The sequence below is a fragment of the Pongo abelii genome, chromosome 16 (assembly GCF_028885655.2).
Source record: "Pongo abelii isolate AG06213 chromosome 16, NHGRI_mPonAbe1-v2.0_pri, whole genome shotgun sequence".
Classification (NCBI taxonomy): Eukaryota; Metazoa; Chordata; class Mammalia; order Primates; family Hominidae; genus Pongo; species Pongo abelii.
Window position 1 is genome coordinate 99268156 of NC_072001.2, and position 17860 is coordinate 99286015.

Genomic DNA, 17860 nt, shown 5'->3' on the forward strand with positions numbered 1-17860 from the left:
ACTTCAGAAATCAACATATCTGAAGCGCATTTGAATATTTTGGTTGATCAAGAGGGATGGTTTTGTCACTGAAATATTTGATGTCTCATGTCATACTTTCTTAATCCAGTACTTCATGAAAGGATCTGAGAGCATCTGTGTGAATGTTACATGCCTGAGTAACTGGAAAACACCCGATTTGTGGGAGTCAATTCTCTTGACAAATCAACTTGCTCTTTACTAGTTTCAGTTTTTAAAAAAAACATCTGTAGCTAAGGAGATCTTCTGTGTAAATAGTATTATCTTGGAGTGATATCTTTAGTCCGATATAACACTAAATGCCACAAGTCTATCCTAAATCAAAATCTGCAATCTCAATTTTAATTTTTGTTCATTTTGCACTCTTATGAGGATGAACTCAAAAGTAAATGATTTAGCATTACAAGTTTAATTCTATGTACATTTATAGGATACAAAATGCACTCACATTATACTCAGATGCCTAACTTAAAAATTGGCTTCTTCCATAAAAAATGATGAGTTCATGTCCTTTGTAGGGACATGGATGAAATTGGAAATCATCATTCTCAGTAAACTATCGCAAGAACAAAAAACCAAACACCGCATATTCTCACTCATAGGTGGGAATTGAACAATGAGAACACATGGACACAGGAAGGGGAACATCACACTTCGGGGACTGTTGTGGGGTGGGGGGAGGGGGGAGGGATAGCATTGGGAGATATACCTAATGCTAGATGACGAGTTGGTGGGTGCAGCGCACCAGCATGGCACATGTATACATATGTAACTTACCTGCACGTTGCACACATGTACCATAGAGCCTAAAGTATAATAATAATAATAATAATAAAAAGAAAAAAAAGAAAAAAAAATTGGCTTCTTTATCTAAATCTTCTCAAGAACCTTCCGTCCCCCATTTAGCTCCCCCTATGTATGGGAAGAGAAAAAAAGAGTTACTCCCTGCTCCTCCCCAAGATGGTGCCTGTCTATGAAGAAGCTCTCTGTGTCTTTGGGATAGCAGGAAGAGCAGGGATCAGAGTCACAGGGGACTCTGGATACATCTGGTATCTAATGAGGGTTGGCTGGTCTGGCTGGTGCCCGCACAGGCAGGAGGTCCTGTCTCACCTGCTGACATGTCAGGCTTCTAGTCTCAGAGGTCCCAGCTGCCAATGCATCTTGATTCTCATGCTGGCCCTCTGCTAGTGCATGGCCTCAACCCAACACACCTCATCATGGAGGACTGTAGGAACTGCTGAGACCTTGTGCTGAGCACAGAAGTAGTGCAGCCTCAAGCACATCCAACAGGCCCAGACCCCAGATGCCATCGTGTGGCTGCTGCGCCAGCAGGGCCTGTCACAGTGGTTTCCCAGACTGTTCCATGGGAATAGGCAAGGCCTCATGTCCTTGACTCCCCTAAATCTATCTGGTCATTTCTAACACACCTCCACGTCTGTTCACCCTACTCTTTTCTCCCAGTAATGCTTCCCTCATTTGTCCTCACTGGTTCCCTCATTTTTTCCTCTAGCTATAAGGACCCCAGAATTTTAGCTCTCCACATGGCGTCTCTGAATAACAATTATATTCTCCACCTTCCCTTGCCTCTGGGTGGTCAAATGACTGACCCCTGCTAAGGGATATTAGCAATGTGATCAAATGTGGAAGTGTAGCCTTCTTTACTTTTTTTTTTTTTTTTTTTGCTTTACTGGGTGAGATGCAGATGAAGTGGACAGAGCTATAGCAGCCATCTTGCCCCATGATAAGGAAGAAGGATCATGGCAGAGTAAAAAATAAAAAAGGTGAAGCTTGAGTCTCTTACACTGAAGAGTGCCATCCCAGCCTTGAACTGCCTTCCCCAGGCAACCAGAAAGGAGAGAAACACATTCTATCCTGTTTCAACCACTGCTTAGACTTCCAGTCACTCGGCATCAAGCCTAATCCTGCCACATCTGTCTCCTTTCTCTCTCCCACATTCTACCTGAGTTGAAGTGGAGTTTCCTTTTTGTCTTTCTGACTTGTAGAGATGCTATCACATTCTTGAGTCTCCTGGGTCAGCTTTTCTTTTCTTTTTTTCTTTTTTTTTTTTGTTGGGGGAGCAAGGTCTCATGCTCGCCCGGGCCGGAGTGCAGACGTGTGATCATGGCTCACTGCAGCCTCAATTTCCTTGGCCCAGGCAATCTTCCGCCTTGCCCCCACCTCGCCTTCCAGGTAACTGGGACTACAGGTACACACGACTAAACCCAGATAATTTCTAAAATCTGGGGTAGAGACAAAGTCTCACTATGTTGCCCATGCTGGTCTCAAACTCCTGAGCTCAAGTGATCCTCCCATCTCAGCCTCCCAAAGTGCTGGGATTGCAGGCATGAGACACCATGCCCTGTTGACTCAGCTGTTTTGACAGAAGCAGAGGTCCTCCTCTTGAAGAAACAGATGATCTCATCTTCCAGGCCTGACCTCTAATGAGTTAACCCGAATGTATAGAAATTTAGAGAAGTATTTTCCAAAAGCTGACTTACTACAGACTCAACATAATTCTCTACCTGATGTTAAAAGCTGTGTCCTTCACTCTTTTTGCAGTCCCATTCAAATAACTGTGATCTTCCCCAAGACAGCTGAATACTGTGGACAATGTGGGTGGTAGTGGTTGTGGGAGGTAAGTGGGAAATCATGCACCTGAAAAGTGAGAAAAGGAATGACATGAATATATTTAAGAAGCATTACATCGCTATTACATATGCATGTATGTATATGTACACTCACAATACTCATACGCATGCTTGGGTGGATATATACACATATGCAGTATATAATTAAGCAATTCCTGCCCAACCAACATTAGGCATAAATAAAATAAATTAACTTTAGTTTTTTCAGGATCAAACCCTCTTCTTAGCTGGCAAAGAACCTCATAACCTCTTCCCACCCAGTCCCCCCTCAACAAATGCCCCTCTCCCCAAGTTATTCCTGAATAGGGTCTCTAGGGTCTCGCTGGCTTAAAGCCTCAGTGAGCATGTCAAAAAGAATCCATCTCTGTGTGCCTTGCCATGGTGCAGATTTGAAGAGCTCAGAGAGGGCTGGATGGAAGCTCCCACTGCCCCGTGTTGAGTACCTTTGCCAAGTATGCAAACTACACAACTGTGCATGACAGCCAGCTGCCTAAAAGTCACTTGCAGGAGACACTTTACCGTATGGCAAACACCCCGCCCCTCAAAAGCAGGACTCCTCCCTCTCTGGGGGTTCCCCTCCAGGGCTTCCCAGACTTGTCAAACCCTTGAGATATGTCACTCTTTTAGTCATGATTATGTGGCTGTTTGGTCACTCTGCATGCTGCCCAGATATGGGACAAGTCTCCTTTTCTCGGCTCCAGATCAATACCACTCACTATATTTAATAAAAATCCCTGATGTAAACACCTCATGAATATTTCCTTCTTCCTTGGTGATAAAACTTCATCTCACCATCCATTCTTCTGCCTCCCCATTTCCCATCCAAGGACCCAAGCACAAAATCTCATCCCCTAGGTCTTGCCCCCCGCACACCCCATCCCATCTCATCCTATAGGAGGCTCCCCTGAGCTCCATCTTGGCACTCCTTCAGCAGCTTGAAAGCACTGTGTTCCTCCGGCTAGGCATGAGCTGTCTCCTGTGCCCCAGATGGTGGCCCATTTCACCCCCAACTCAGTAAGTCTGTGGCCCCAGCTCACCTTTCAGATCTTAGCTCGAACATCAGCTGCTCAGGGCAGCCATCCCTGCCCACGCGTCCTCTCCGTCTGTCCTCTCTCAAGAGCACTTGTTATACTCTCAGTGTCCCCCCCCTTTTTTTTAATGCTTTGCACAAATTGTTTCCTTGCATTTCTGTGTGACAGATCTATGCAGACACTGATCCTAAGAGTAGTTTGAGGATATCTTGTTTCTTGACTTCACTTCCTCCCATGGAAAACAGGCATCATATAGGACCTCACAGGGAATGAATACAGAGTGAATTCCTCCAAAGCATACAAAACCTAAGAATACGGACTCCTATGTGAAAACCTTCTGATGTAAAATGAAATAAAATGAGATAACAATCTAAAAATGTTTTAGAAGAAAGGGAAAAAAATATACCATAAGAAAGCACAGTTTTTGCCAGGCGCAGTGGCTCACGCCTGTAATCTTAGAACGTTGGGAGGCCAAGGCGGGTGGATCACTAGAGATCAGGAGTTCAAAACCAGCCTGGCCAACATGGTGAAACCTCGTCTCTACTAAAAATACAAAATATTAGCAGGGCGTGGTGGTGGGCACCTGTAATCCCAGCTACTTGGGAGGCTGAAGTAGGAGAATCGCTTGAACCGGGAGTCAGAGGTTGCAGTGAGCCAAGATTGTGCCACTGCACTCCAGCCTAGGCAACAGAGAGAGAATGTCTCAAAAAAAAAAAAAAAAAAAAAAAGAAGCACAGTTTTTGGGTATTTTCTTTGACATATCCAGGTGGACGTCTACAGGAATGTCTGTATGCTTCACTAATTTAGTTTTAAAAAAAACAAAAAAAAACATGTGCAACAGTGAATATTGGCTCGGCTATCTAACGCTGTGCAGCCAAGCAATGTTGATTGATCCAGCTTCCCTGTTTGAATGCTGTGCCTCATCATTGCCTATGCAAGCCATAGAGCTTTTTCTATATGCCAGTTCTCAGGACAATCTCTTTTGTTGGCCTGTCTCAAATCTTTTCCGAGATGTAAACAGAGTTGTGTTGTATAGTTGCCAGATTCAACAGGCTCTCAAGAGACCACTGAGCACCTCTCTTTTAACTCTTCATTTGGTATCATCACACTGGTAGGTCAAAATTGGCTATGGTGGGAATATCATCAAAAGGAAATAAGCCAACAGCATAAATCAGGGCTTTATTCCAAAGTGCCAGTTTTTAAACATTTCCCAGCACATCACTGGAGGTAAGAAAATTCATAACCAAATCGAAAATCCTGTTTTTAAACAAGTTAATTTAGGGCCACCAAGTCCTGATCATATTTCTTCTATTCCACTGAAAAGATCATGTAGATCTACTGATTTAACATGGTATTGTTCAACCTTCCATACATTTCTTGGGTGAAATTCTGAAGCCACAGTAAGACAAAATAACAAAACAAATTAAATAAAGCCTCTGATGTAGAAGTTTCTCATTAAACTTAAAGTTGCTTGTCGTCTGACCTCATTGACACTGACTGTGGAATTTCCATGCATCCTTTTTCTCATTTGATTAAAAAAAAAGTGAATGGGTTGCTCCATTAGTCAGAAACAATACAGGAGAGGTGATGGGGGTGTGGCTGTGGCTGAGATCCACAGGACACCTGGCACCTGTGCTCTACAGATTCCCCTCCCCACACCCATTTTCTCCAGTTCCCATGACAGCTCTGATTTCCTCCCACTTCAATTCTTTTCAACTTATTAAAAAATGGATTTTATACATAATAAAAACTTTTAAAAATAAATATTAAAAGAGGGAATTTAAGAGTAAGAGTTAGAAACCTGGTTGAGATGAATGACAAATTCTGCCAATAGTTACCATCACTTAAGTTTTAGAAATGGGGAAGACTCCTTCCATTAATATAACTAGCAATGACCACAACGATTCCTTCCTCTCCTCTGAAGCTTTGGAGTAAAACAACTCTATATTTAAACTTGTATCAAGTCACATAAATTCTCCACCTGGAGCCCAATTCTGATAATATGTCCGTTGGGATCCATATCCCTCTCTGTTTTTACTTGATGTGAATTTATAAATGTATAATGCAATCTTCTGGCTCTTTTGGTGCAGAGAATTTCCATTATAGAGCAAAAGTCATCAGTGTCTTTAAACACTCACACCCACACTCCTAAACAGACAGGAGTATTTTGTCCCATAAGAAACATTTATACAAAATGTAGCATGACCTTAGGACAAAGGAGGCTGATTGTGAAGACTTGAAACCAATAAAGTGAGAGCTGACACTTCTATGATATTTATGATGTGTCAGACATTGTTCCAAGCACCTTACATGTATTAACACATGTAATCTTCTCAAGATTCTTAGAGATAGTAATTGGTATTATCCCTACTTAATGGTAGACAAAATCACGGCAAAAAGAGGTTACATGACTTTCCCGGTAGCACATACTGGTAAGTAACGGAGCTGGAATTCAAACCCTGCATTCTGGCTCTAAAATTTGTGTCACTACACCGGCTCCCCAAATGCATGAGCTGGAATCATCCAACTGCAGCCCAGCAGAAGAGGTGTGCTTCATTTGCTTAATTGTCTCCCAAAACTACCTCAACCTATGTTTTTGTGGGATCCAGAAACACTCACATCAGAAGAATAATAAACGCAAGCCCGTATACTATAGGTTAGGAAGACAACAAAGATAAATGGGTTTGCTACCAACGAGCTCAGAGTATGAAGAGAAAGACACCACAGTGTATTTTAATAATATAAGGGTTGGGAATATTTAAACTGCCCTTTCAAAAGATACTTTCAGTTACCCCTAAAATAAAACAAACATGTTTTCTCATTTTTTATAATTCTTATTTACATTAATGTTAGATAGCCAATGATAATCAAAGTAAGCACTAAAAAGAAAGTCTACTATGCTGTTGTCTAGACCTTCAAAACCAGAGTCTGCCTTTCAGATAATTATCCAGTCCCAGTAATGTGTGGAGAATGTTGGAAATTCTTTAAATATTACCATTTGCATACAAGAATTTATCAATTTTGCATTAAAATTCTGCTTCTAAAACAGTTATTACCTCCACAAACCATAGAATAGATTTTTCTGAGATATATGAGTGAAATACCCATCATATGATATGGGCATTTTGTAAATGTGATAATGTGAGTGAAATGCATGATGCTCAATCCATGGTTTGAACCCAAGTCTATCTTCATCAGATTTACTTAACCAGTGTCTTTAAAAGTCACAACGAAGAACTACCCTGCTTAGCTTTCTATTTCCTATTGAGAGCCTGCTAACCGGTTCTCTTTCTCATGCCTTAGGCCCGGACAATGAAATCTCATCTAATGTGGGGGTTAGAGTGTATATTAAATGTACATGCAATGTACAGATCTAGATCCTGTACTAGAAATACATACACAATGTTACAAAAGTATTAACTGCTGGCTACTTGGAAATGGGCTAAAGATGAGTTTTAGCATGTCTTCATTGAGGAGAGAACATTTGCATTTTGAGAAATAAATTCTCCTATAAGGCAGGATAGGTAGAAAATCATAATCCAGACAGTAGTATCAGAATGTGCAAATGCATAGAAACTTGAAAGAACATGGGATGTTTGGGGAACCACAGACAACTCCTCATGCCTACAATAGGTTAATCCTTAAAGTACTTTTCCAAAACTTGGAGGGTTTTTTTGAGGTAGCAACTTTTGAAGCTGTAAAGGAAGGTAGTTGCAAGGTCAGCCAGGGTCTCAAGCATTAGACCAAGAACTATGAAGCTGATTTTGCAAGTAACCTTGATTGAAAGTTCAAACAGGAAGACAGCATCATATTTGTGCTTTAGAGAGTTCCCATGGTCAGCAACAGGATGTGTACATTGCACAGTTAGGAAGCGACTGGAATTGTCCAGGTAAAAGATTAGAGTGTAAACTGAGAAAGTGCAGCTGAGAAAATGGAAAGGTAACAAATACTATTTAAATCAAGTAGAATTTTACATTTCCCTTATGAAGCATTACCAAAAATATTTAATATGAATCTCTCTTAAATAGAGTACTTCCTGATTTGAGTTATATCTCAAATTATTCCTTTAAGCAGTAAATGCAATTTAAACTTTTTGGAAGTTTCAAAAAAGTCTAATAAAATCTCACAATAAGTTTATCCATTTACTAGATGAAAATATATATATACTCCGGATGTGAATTTGTAGATTATAAAACCAACCAAATGGAGAACAGAAAAGAAAAATGGAACCAAGCAGTTGACTTGTATAAACAATATCATAGAAGACCCTATAGCTGAATCAAATGCAACTCTACAAAAGCCAGGAGGGGCTGGGCATGGTGGCTCACGCCTGTAATCCCAGCACTTTGGGAGGCTGAGGTGGGTGGATCACCTGAGATCAAGAGTTCAAGACCAGCCTGGCCAACATGGTGAAACCCCCATCTCTACTAAAAATAAAAATTAGCTGGGCGTGGTAGCACATGCCTGTAATCCCAGCTACTAGGGAGGCTGAGACTGGAGAATCACTTGAACTTGGGAGACAGAGGTTGCAGTGAGCCGAGATCACGCCACTGCACTCCAGCCTGGGTGACAGAGCAAGACTCCGTCTTAAAAAACAAACAAACAAACAAAAAACCTCAATTTTCTTCAGATATTGGGTACTTACATCCTTCAAGGGAGGCTGGGTCCCACAGTTCTTATGGTGAATTCATCACAGAAAGTCTACTGATTTTTGGAGCCGCCACCAATGAAGTTCTCACCAAAGGACAAGAAGGCAAGGACAATCAAGGCCCTCTGGGCAAAGCCTTTATGATTTCTGCCCTTGTCATGCTTTTAAGCAGCCAAATATAGTGGTCATGCTTGGAGCTGCAGAAGCTCTGTAGCAACTTGGGAAAACAAGACCATCACCTTGAGAATAGCAGAGCAGAAAAAAAAGTCTTCGATTTTTGATTATGCCATTGAACTGCTGAAGAAGCCACACTCAGAGATACTTACCGCCCTACCTCCAAACTTTATTATATTAGATAATAAAAGTCCTAATCATTTAAACCAGCTGAATTAACATTTCTATTGGCTGCCAAACACATCCTGATCAACATCTTATATACAGTTAGACACGTTTTGGTCAAAAGTGGTTTCACTTCTGCTTGGTTTTTCTTCCTGATTTGATCACGACTTCCTCAGGAAGCTCTTCCTGATTTGATCACCTTTTGCTAATTAAGCTCTCAACAGCACAGTGTTGGATATCCAGTGACCATTAGATAAATGAGTTTTTCTCAGAACTTTTTATAATTTATAGGAAAACTGTATTTTAAGTTACATTTCAGACTGTTTACTATTGGACAAAACAGAAAAGTCCATCCATTGTAACTAGGCCTGCATGACTGGGGAAGAAAAAATAAATTATTCCAACTCACCTGTTGGACTTCTCTAGGAGCAAGTAAGGTGAGATGGTTAGGATCCATTTCCATTTTTATACATATTCTTGCCATTTTCTACAACATGCTATCTATAGGTGCTGGTACTGTTTTGCAGGTTTGATAGAACAAAATTATGAATTCCATTATGCAGATCCTCCAATCGAGATCAAGAACGGTGGAGTGAACATATCATGAAGCTAGAGAATAGTATTCTTTAGAGCCAAAACTTTTCCCACTGGACCATATTGTCTAAAAGAATGAGGCATGGGGGTGCTTTTCTATACTATTACAGACATTATGAGGGCTGACACGTGCATTTCTTAAAGTAACACCACTGTTTATGCTCCAAGGTGGATTTAGGTCTTCCATCTTTTTTTACATTTTTTTTTTGCAACTCCCATATGTTCTTATTGAGCAAAGATTCAGATTAAAGATAGATCGAGTTGAGTATTATCTTATTGTAAAATTATTAGATTCTCTATCAGATTCAAATTATCCATGCCACATATGTACAACAAAAGAAAAAAATCAGAGCCCATGTAAATGCAAGCACGAGAACACATGCTGCACCCTCCTTGCACAGGAACACGGAGCCAGAAAGAAGTCTAGAGAGGGAATGCCACTCCAGGTAAAGGATTACATGTGGCACAGTGAAGGACAATTCTCTCAAAATAAGAACAACCCTATCTTGAACTGAATTGACAAAATTGGGAATGGATTGGAAAGAATTTTTCTTCATTCTCATAATACTTATCCAATTACAGAAGCAATTGGACCTCAGAAACAAATGGATCCAGGAATGCTCATGAGACCCTCTTTCCAGCCCTCACCTTTGCAACTGTCTTCATGCCTAGTGGGTTTTGTTTGTTTTTTGTTTTTTTGAAACGCTGTTTTGTTGCCCAGGCTGGAGTGCAATGGCACGATCTCGACTCACTGCAACCTCCGCCTCCCAGGTTCAAAGGATTCTCCTGCCTCAGCCTCCCAAGTAGCTGGGATTATAGGTGCATGCCACCATGCCAGGCTAATTTTTGTATTTTTAGTGGAGACGGAGTTTCGCCATGTTAGTCAGGATGGTCTGGATCTCCTTCCTTCCGGTTATCACAGAGAATGTCGGTTCTTTGACCTATTATCCTACTGGGCTGGTATTACGGACCCAAAGACATTAACATTACTGCCTCTGTGAAACCTGCTCTCACTATTTGAACAATATAGAGAGCACTGGCTTAAGTTTTCACATTGAAAACCCTCTTCATCTTCCCCTATCCCCTCCAAACCATCACCAGCGATTTCTCAAATTGGAATGAAACAGCAAAGAGATTGGATTTTTTTTTGTTTTTTTTTTTTCAATATAGAAATCTTGCCACTCCCTGTTCCAAGGGAACTTTTTATCAGAAGGCAGAAGGGCCCACAGACAGCTTGGGTTTTAAATAAAAATTTTATTTCACCACACTACAATGGAAACAAGTAAAATAAGCTTCTTTACTGTTTCATAAAATGTAATTCCATTTTAGCTTATTTTAATCTCAATTTTCTTTTGTTTCTATAGAAACAAAGAAATCAAATCCCAGCATTTAGTGTTCACACAAGTGAATTTTCAATTTATAAAATGGTCTTTATTGTTTTAGTGTCTAGCAAATTCAAAAGTAAGTGAATTTTCAATTTATAAAATGGTCTTTATTGTTTTAGTGTCTAGGAAATTCAAAAGTGCTATTAAAACCAAGTTATTTATCATAAAATCTATAATAAAAAAATACCCCCACCCCCAAAACACGACAAACACCAAAGAAAATTAAACTATGTATTATAATGTTCCTGAAACTATTAATTCCATGAAGTAACAAAGTCTTGTAAGGTGACGCTTCTCTTAGGCAACTTGGTTTTATAAATTATATTTTTTAAGTGCTAGTTCCTTCTTTAATAATTTTACTTACCTGATTTGTTACTTCTCACAGTCTCTTAAAATGAAAGGGAAATTGCATTTGTGCCCATCACAATGGAAATAATCTTTAGTTAAAATGCCAGGAAAATGTTTTGAGAGATGGTAATGCCAATAGAAGATTTCGCATAAACAAATAGAGAAATCCAGGCCAGGCGCAGTGGCTCACACCTATAATCGCAACACTCTGGGAGGCCTAGGTGGGAGGATCACCTGAGGTCGGGAGTTCGAGACCAGCCTGACCAACATGGAGAAACCCCGTCTCTACTAAAAATACAAAATTAGCCGGGCGTGGTGGCTCATGCCTGTAACCCCAGCTACTCAGGAGGCTGAGGCAGGAGAATCATTTGAACCCAAGAGGTGGAGATAATGGTGAGCCAAGATCGCGCCATTGCACTCCAGCCTGGGCAACAAGTGCGAAACTCCATCTCAAAAAAAAAAAAAAAAAAAAATACAGAAATCCAGTATTTTTGAGTGTGCATTACATTTACTACGCTGTGGTGGGGAGAGTAGAATGTATCAAAATGACTTAAATTAGAATCCAAGTCTTGTCTTTCATAAGGTAGAGGACTTCCGGTAAACTAAGGGATCTCCATTTGCCTCAGTCTCTTCGTCTGTAAAACGGTGGCAAAATTTACCTTATAAAGTTATTGCACAGAATACACAAGTTAGTCATAATAGTAGCCACTGCTTATTGGGCACTTTACAAACATGATCTCATATAGCCCTTGGGACAACCCTACGTAAGAGGTACAGCTGGTTCTTGAATAACTAATTCATTCAGTTTTCTTTACAATATTGATGGGGAAAAAAAATCTATCCTCAGCTGGGGATAAACCCACAATCTGCGTGGGTCTTCTCCAGGTATCATCCTAAAGATGTGCATGTCAGGTTAACCCACGTATCCACACGATCCCAGTATGTCTGGAACCGGTTCCTTCCGGTGGGTTCTTGGTCTCGCTGACTTCCAGAATGAAGCCGCAGACCCTCCCAGTGAGTGTTACAGCTCTTAAAGATGGTGTGTCCGGAGTTTGTTCCTTCAGATGTTCAGATGTGTCCAGAGTTTCTTCCTTCTGGTGGGTTCGTGGTCTTGCTGACTTCAGGAGTGAAGCCGCGGACCTTCGCAGTCACTGTTACATCCCTTAAAGCCGGCGCGTCCGGAGTTGTTCATTCCTCCCGCGGGGTTCGTGGTCTCGCTGACTTCAGGAGTGAAGCCGCAGACCTTCGCGGTGAGTGTTACAGCTCTTAGAGCTGGCGCGGTCGGAGTTACTCGTTCCTCCGGGTGGGTTCATGGTCTCACTGGCTTCAGGAGTGAAGCCGCAGACCTTCCCGGTGACTGTTACAGCTCATAAAAGTAGTGCGGACCCAGAGTGAGCAGCAGCAAGATTGATTGCCAAGAGAGAAAGATCAAAGCTTCCACAGCTTGGAAGGGGACCCAGAGCAGGTTGCCGCTGCTCGCTGGGGTGTCCACCTTTTATTTCCTTATTTGGCCCCGCCCACATCCTGCTGAGTTGTCCATTTTACGGAGCGCTGATTGGTCCATTTTACAAAGTGCTGATTGGTACATTTTTACAGACGGCTGACTGGTGTCTTTACACCTGAGATGGGGCCCAGCAATCTGTTTTAATGAACCCTCAGATGATTGTGATATGTGCTAATGATTGAGAACCACTCCATAAAGATTATGAATGAAGACATGATTTGGGTGGCTAAAAATCAATACAAGAACAGAGAGACACGAGGAACCATAATACAAGTAAAATTCTGATTAATGCAATAAAAGAGATCAATAAAGTGCAAAGAAGAAATAATGGAGGGAAAGATTAATTCAGAGTGGTCACTGGAAATTTGAGCAGGGCTTGAAAGAACGGGTAGAACAAGCAAAAATGAGGGTAAAGTGGTGGACAGGGGGAGGTGAAGGGTGTCATGAAGGTAGCTCTGTTGTGCTGGAGTGCAGGAGGATTGAGAGATCTGAGGGATATCAGACTAAGGACATGAACTGGAGCCAAGCGGACGGGGAGAATGTATTCTGTGCACAATTGGGAAGGTTTTAACAATGTTTCCAGAGAGGATAGCAGGTTTTAACAATGTTTCCAGAGAGAGAATAACAGGACAATAGTTTTGCTTTGGAAAGAGAAATCTGATGGCGGCCTGGAGAATGGGATGGGAGGGGAGAGAGTGATGGCAGGCAGTTAGGCTCAAAGCCTGGAGCACCCTCCCTGGCCAGAGTCTGTGCTGAGCCCCTTAGTGAAATTGACCTCACACTGTATATGAGTCTAAGAATTAGCCATGTAGAATGTATACATATAAAAATTACCTATAAATAATCTCTTCATCTTCTACTACATGGTCCTTTTTAGTTTTCCTTTTAAGAGTGATTAATTTCTGGCCAGGCAAAGTGTCTCACACCTGTGATCCCAGAACTTTTGGAGTCTAAGGTGGGAGGATCACTTGAGCCCAGGAGTTCGAGACCAGCCTGAGCTCGAACATGGCAAAACTCCGTCTCTACATAAATAAAAAATTAGCAAGGTGTGGTGGCATGTACTTGTTGTATTAGTTCTCATGCTGCTAATAAAGATATACCCAAGGCTAGGTAATTTATAAAGAAAAGTGGTTTAATTGGCTCACGGTTCCACATGGTTGGGGAGGCCTCACAATCATGGCAGAAAGCAAAAGAGCAAAGTCACATCTTACATGGCCGCAGACAAGACAGAGCATGTGCACGGGAACCCCCCTTTATAAAACCATCAGATCTCATGAGACTTATTCACTATCAATGAGAACATCATGGGCAATACCCACCCCTATGATTCAACTACCTCCTGCCAGGTCCCTCCCACAATAAGTGTGAATTATGTGAGCTACAATTCAAGATGAGATTTTGAGTGGGGACACAGCCAAACCATATCACCTGTGGTCCCAGCTACTCAGGGGACTGAGGTGGGAGTATCACTTGGGCCCAGGAGGTAGAGGCTGCAGTGAGCTGTAATCGCATCACTGCATTCCAAAAAAAAAAAAAAAACAAGTGATTTCTTTCTAATTGTGAAACTCATGCATCTGAAATTTATAAAATTTAGAGAACTTTAAAGATGGTAATAGAAATCACTTAAACTTAGACTATTGTTAGCATTCTGATGCAAATCATTTGAAAGATGTGTATGCATATATGATATATATATCCCTATATATATGGATCAGACTTTGATACAACTGTTTTTCTTCTTATTCATTGAACATAGTGGGCACTTTTCCATGTAATCAAAATTATCAGAAAGCACCAATTTTGATTAGTACATAGTGTTCTAGCTCATGGGTATTCTGCAGTTTGTGTAGTACTTCAATGGCCATCCTTTTATACCCAGCCTTGCCTACAATTCTACATCTGTATTCATCTCCACAGGTAGATTCTTACAGGTGGAATGAAGGCTCAGATCCTAAGAATATATCCTAATCTATTCTAATTTCATATCATGATATTGGCCCCCAGGAATGTTGCACTATTTTACTCTTTAACTAATGTTTATGAATGTGTCAAGCTTACCGTGACCTCACCAGTGTCAAGCATCAGTTAATTATCTTGATGTGTGCTTTTTATAGCAATACGATACTGTTAGAACTGATATAGCACAACACTTGCACTGCCTTTTTAGCATAGCGTGAGAGTGACTTGGCTGACATTTTTAGAATTTAACTAATCCCCCTCAAAATCACTTTTCTGATATAGCCATGGTGAGCCTATGAGTATCAACCCATGCTGTCAGTAGCTGTCAATAAATATCCCAAACTATGAGAAAGTGCAGAGTGAAATGTCTTGGAGACCAAAGGAAAATCCCATGAGAAGCAGGAGACAACAAATAAATCTGGCTTCTGGACCTACAGCAGATTCATTTATTAATTCATCCATTTTAGTAATATACAGGGTGATAAATTTGGAATAACATACATAAGGGGCTTCATTGATTATGCACAGAACACTGGGTGCAGACAAGATTTTCTTAATGCATGAGAGGTTAAGAATGATCGCTTTTGATGTTAATTGGAAGAATTCTCTATAGGGTAGGTGCTCTCTTGACAAATGAGTTCTCAGTTAATTTCAGGGCATGGTAAGTGAGTGGTACACTCTTTAAGAAAAAGTTTTCCCCTCATTTATCAATACTGTGCCCTATAATGCTATATTTAAAATTGCTTTCACTTATGATTACATTCTTAAAAAATTAAATTCAGAGTGAGGTCAAGAATATAACCACTTTGTTTTTAATTAGTAAGGAACAGTTTACAACAACAGAAAACTTTATTTCTCTGTGTGTTGGACCGAGAAATTCCTATTAATACACAATTCAGCTCACAGCATCACCCCTGGAAGGTCTTCTTCACCATTTGCAGATTGAATTAGTCAGGATGTTCTCTCTGCTTCTGCAATCCATTTCATCTGTCTCTGTTATGTCACTAATTGTGTTGCCCTGGAATCAACTGGTGTCATGTTGCGCTCTCCAACTGAGCTGTGAGGCCCTGAAGGCAAAAGTCATGATTCTGTCCATCTCTAGCACACAGGACAGTGCCTGTTATCAATATTTTCTTGCCGAAAAAAAATAGATTAATGAACAGGGACAGTAGTAGTGTGTCTGGAATTTATTCCTTCCTGTGGGTTCTTGGTCTCACTGACTTCAAGAGTGAAGTCACGGACATTCGCAGTGAGTGTTACAGCTCTTAAAGATGGTGTGTCTGGAGTTTATTTCTTCAGATGTTCAGATGTGTCCAGAGTTTCCTCCTGCTGGTGGGTTCATGGTCTCGCTGACTTCAGGAGTGAAGCCACAGACCTTCGCAGTGAGTGTTACAGCTCTTAAAGGTGGTGCATCTGGAGCTGCTTCTTTCTTCCCGTGGGTTCATGGTCTCGCTGACTTCAAGAATGAAGCCGCAGACCGTCACAGTGAGTGTTACAGCTCATAAAGGCAGTGCGGCCCCAAGTAGTGAGCAGCAGCAAGATTTATTGCAAAGAACAAAGCTCAACAGTGTGGAAGGGGACCTGCACGGGTTGCCGCTTCTGGCTCCGGTGGCCAGCTTTTATTCCCTTATTTGGCCCTGCTCATGTCCTGCTGATTGGTCCATTTTACAGATCGCTGATTGGTCCATTTTACAGAGTGCTGATTGGTCCGTTTTACAGAGTGCTGATTGGTGCGTTTACAAACCTTTGGCTAGACACAGAGCGCTGATTGGTGCGTTTCTACAGAGTGCTGATTGGTGTGTTTATAATCCTCTAGCTAGACAGAAAAGTTCTCCAAGTCTCCACGGGACCCAGAAGCCCACCTGGCTTCACCTCTCAGTAGCAGTGAAGTATAGGCACACAGAGTACAATTGGCTTTGTAAAAATCTAAGCTAAAGGACAGTGAAGATGTCAAGTTAGATGATGATGGTGGAAAACAAGGAGTGTTTTATTCAAAGTCAGTGGAAATTTATTTCAAGTAAACACAGGAAAGTTAAGAAAAAAGGTGTGTAGAGACTGTCAATTGCCCACCCCAAAACATTTTGCACTTTCCTCCTTTCCAATATAACTCCCATTTATTGAAACAGCACTGTGTCCCGATCTTTTGAACTCCATTTCTGTGCCTCCCTTGTAGATCAGGGTGGTCATGCGACACTACTCTGCTCAATTCAATGTCAGCAAAGATTATTACATGTTGCTTTCACAAATGCTCCCCTTAAAGGGTGGCAGAATCAGTTGGCAGATGCCCTTTGATTCTGGGATCATCCTCTTCCTTTCTACCTGAAATGCAGAAGCTGCAGCTAGAGTTCCAGCAACTATCTTGAGAACATAAGAATGAGCATCACAGAGAATGAGCACACAGACCCTTGCTTCGGTCTATCTAGTTTATAAGTGTGAAAAACAGTGTGAGATAAAATTGACAGGGCTTATAATGAAGCTGGGGTATTTCCTGGATCTAGAGGTCAAACAAGAGTGTAGAGACAAAGATAATGCTGAAGTTTTGAGGTTTTGACACCAGGAGGTTTATTTCCATATACAAACAAAATGGCTGAGACAAAGGGGGAAGGGATAGGAGAGCTGGTTTACAGAGACAATTGAAGAGTTTTGACTTTATATACTGAGCTTGAGGAAATCCAGGTGAAGATAACAAACTTAGGAGAAAAATCATGGTGGCCCAGCTCGTTGAACAGAGGAGATAACTGGAGTAGCAAGAATGGATGGGTTTTCTTAAAGATAAAGGATCAGGCAAAGAGAAGATGATAATGAACGGAACCCTGAGCATGCACCATAAAGCAACAGAACGATATTCATCAGAATTCAGAAGAAAACAAAATCCAAGAAGAGTGCAGCAGACAGCAAGTGCAAGGATTTTCAACATGGTCAATGGTGCAAAATGGCAAAGAAGAAGAATCAAGTTGACCCTTGGGCAGCTAAAGGGGCCTGTGAAAACTTTCACAGTTGCAGTACCTGGGAGTGGAAAGAGCTGGAGATTCAAAACCCATGAGGAAGTGTTCTCAAGGAGAGTAAGCCTTCAAGGATTTTTACTATGAAGGGAGGAAGAGAAAATACCATATAACTAATACCATAAAAAGGTAGCAGGCTAGTCATTCCCCCCAGAGCAGCCTGAAAACAATTTTTTCATTGGCTGAACAATATGACATTTTAATATTTAATCAAATCTAATAGTTACTAATTTTCTACATTTAATGTGTATGGGGAATATAAAATAAGCTGCCAGTCACATTTTGGGCCAGCCAGGTTGCTGGTAGTAAATCTTTGTTTTTAAGACAAGCATCCTGGCCAGGCACAGTGGCTTGTGCCTGTAATCCCAGCACTTTGGAAGGCTG

The 17860-nt window shown here is 41.2% G+C and overlaps 1 long non-coding RNA gene across 1 annotated transcript in view; it reads right to left on the minus strand.

The window, feature by feature from the left end:
* Window positions 1-870: 870 nt before the first annotated feature.
* Window positions 871-17860, minus strand: part of LOC129050214 (uncharacterized) — a 200457-nt gene continuing 183467 nt past the window's right edge. Inside the window, exon 10 of the long non-coding RNA XR_010137267.1 lies at window positions 871-2673. This is a non-coding gene — a long non-coding RNA (uncharacterized LOC129050214). The remainder of the gene's footprint in view (window positions 2674-17860) is intronic.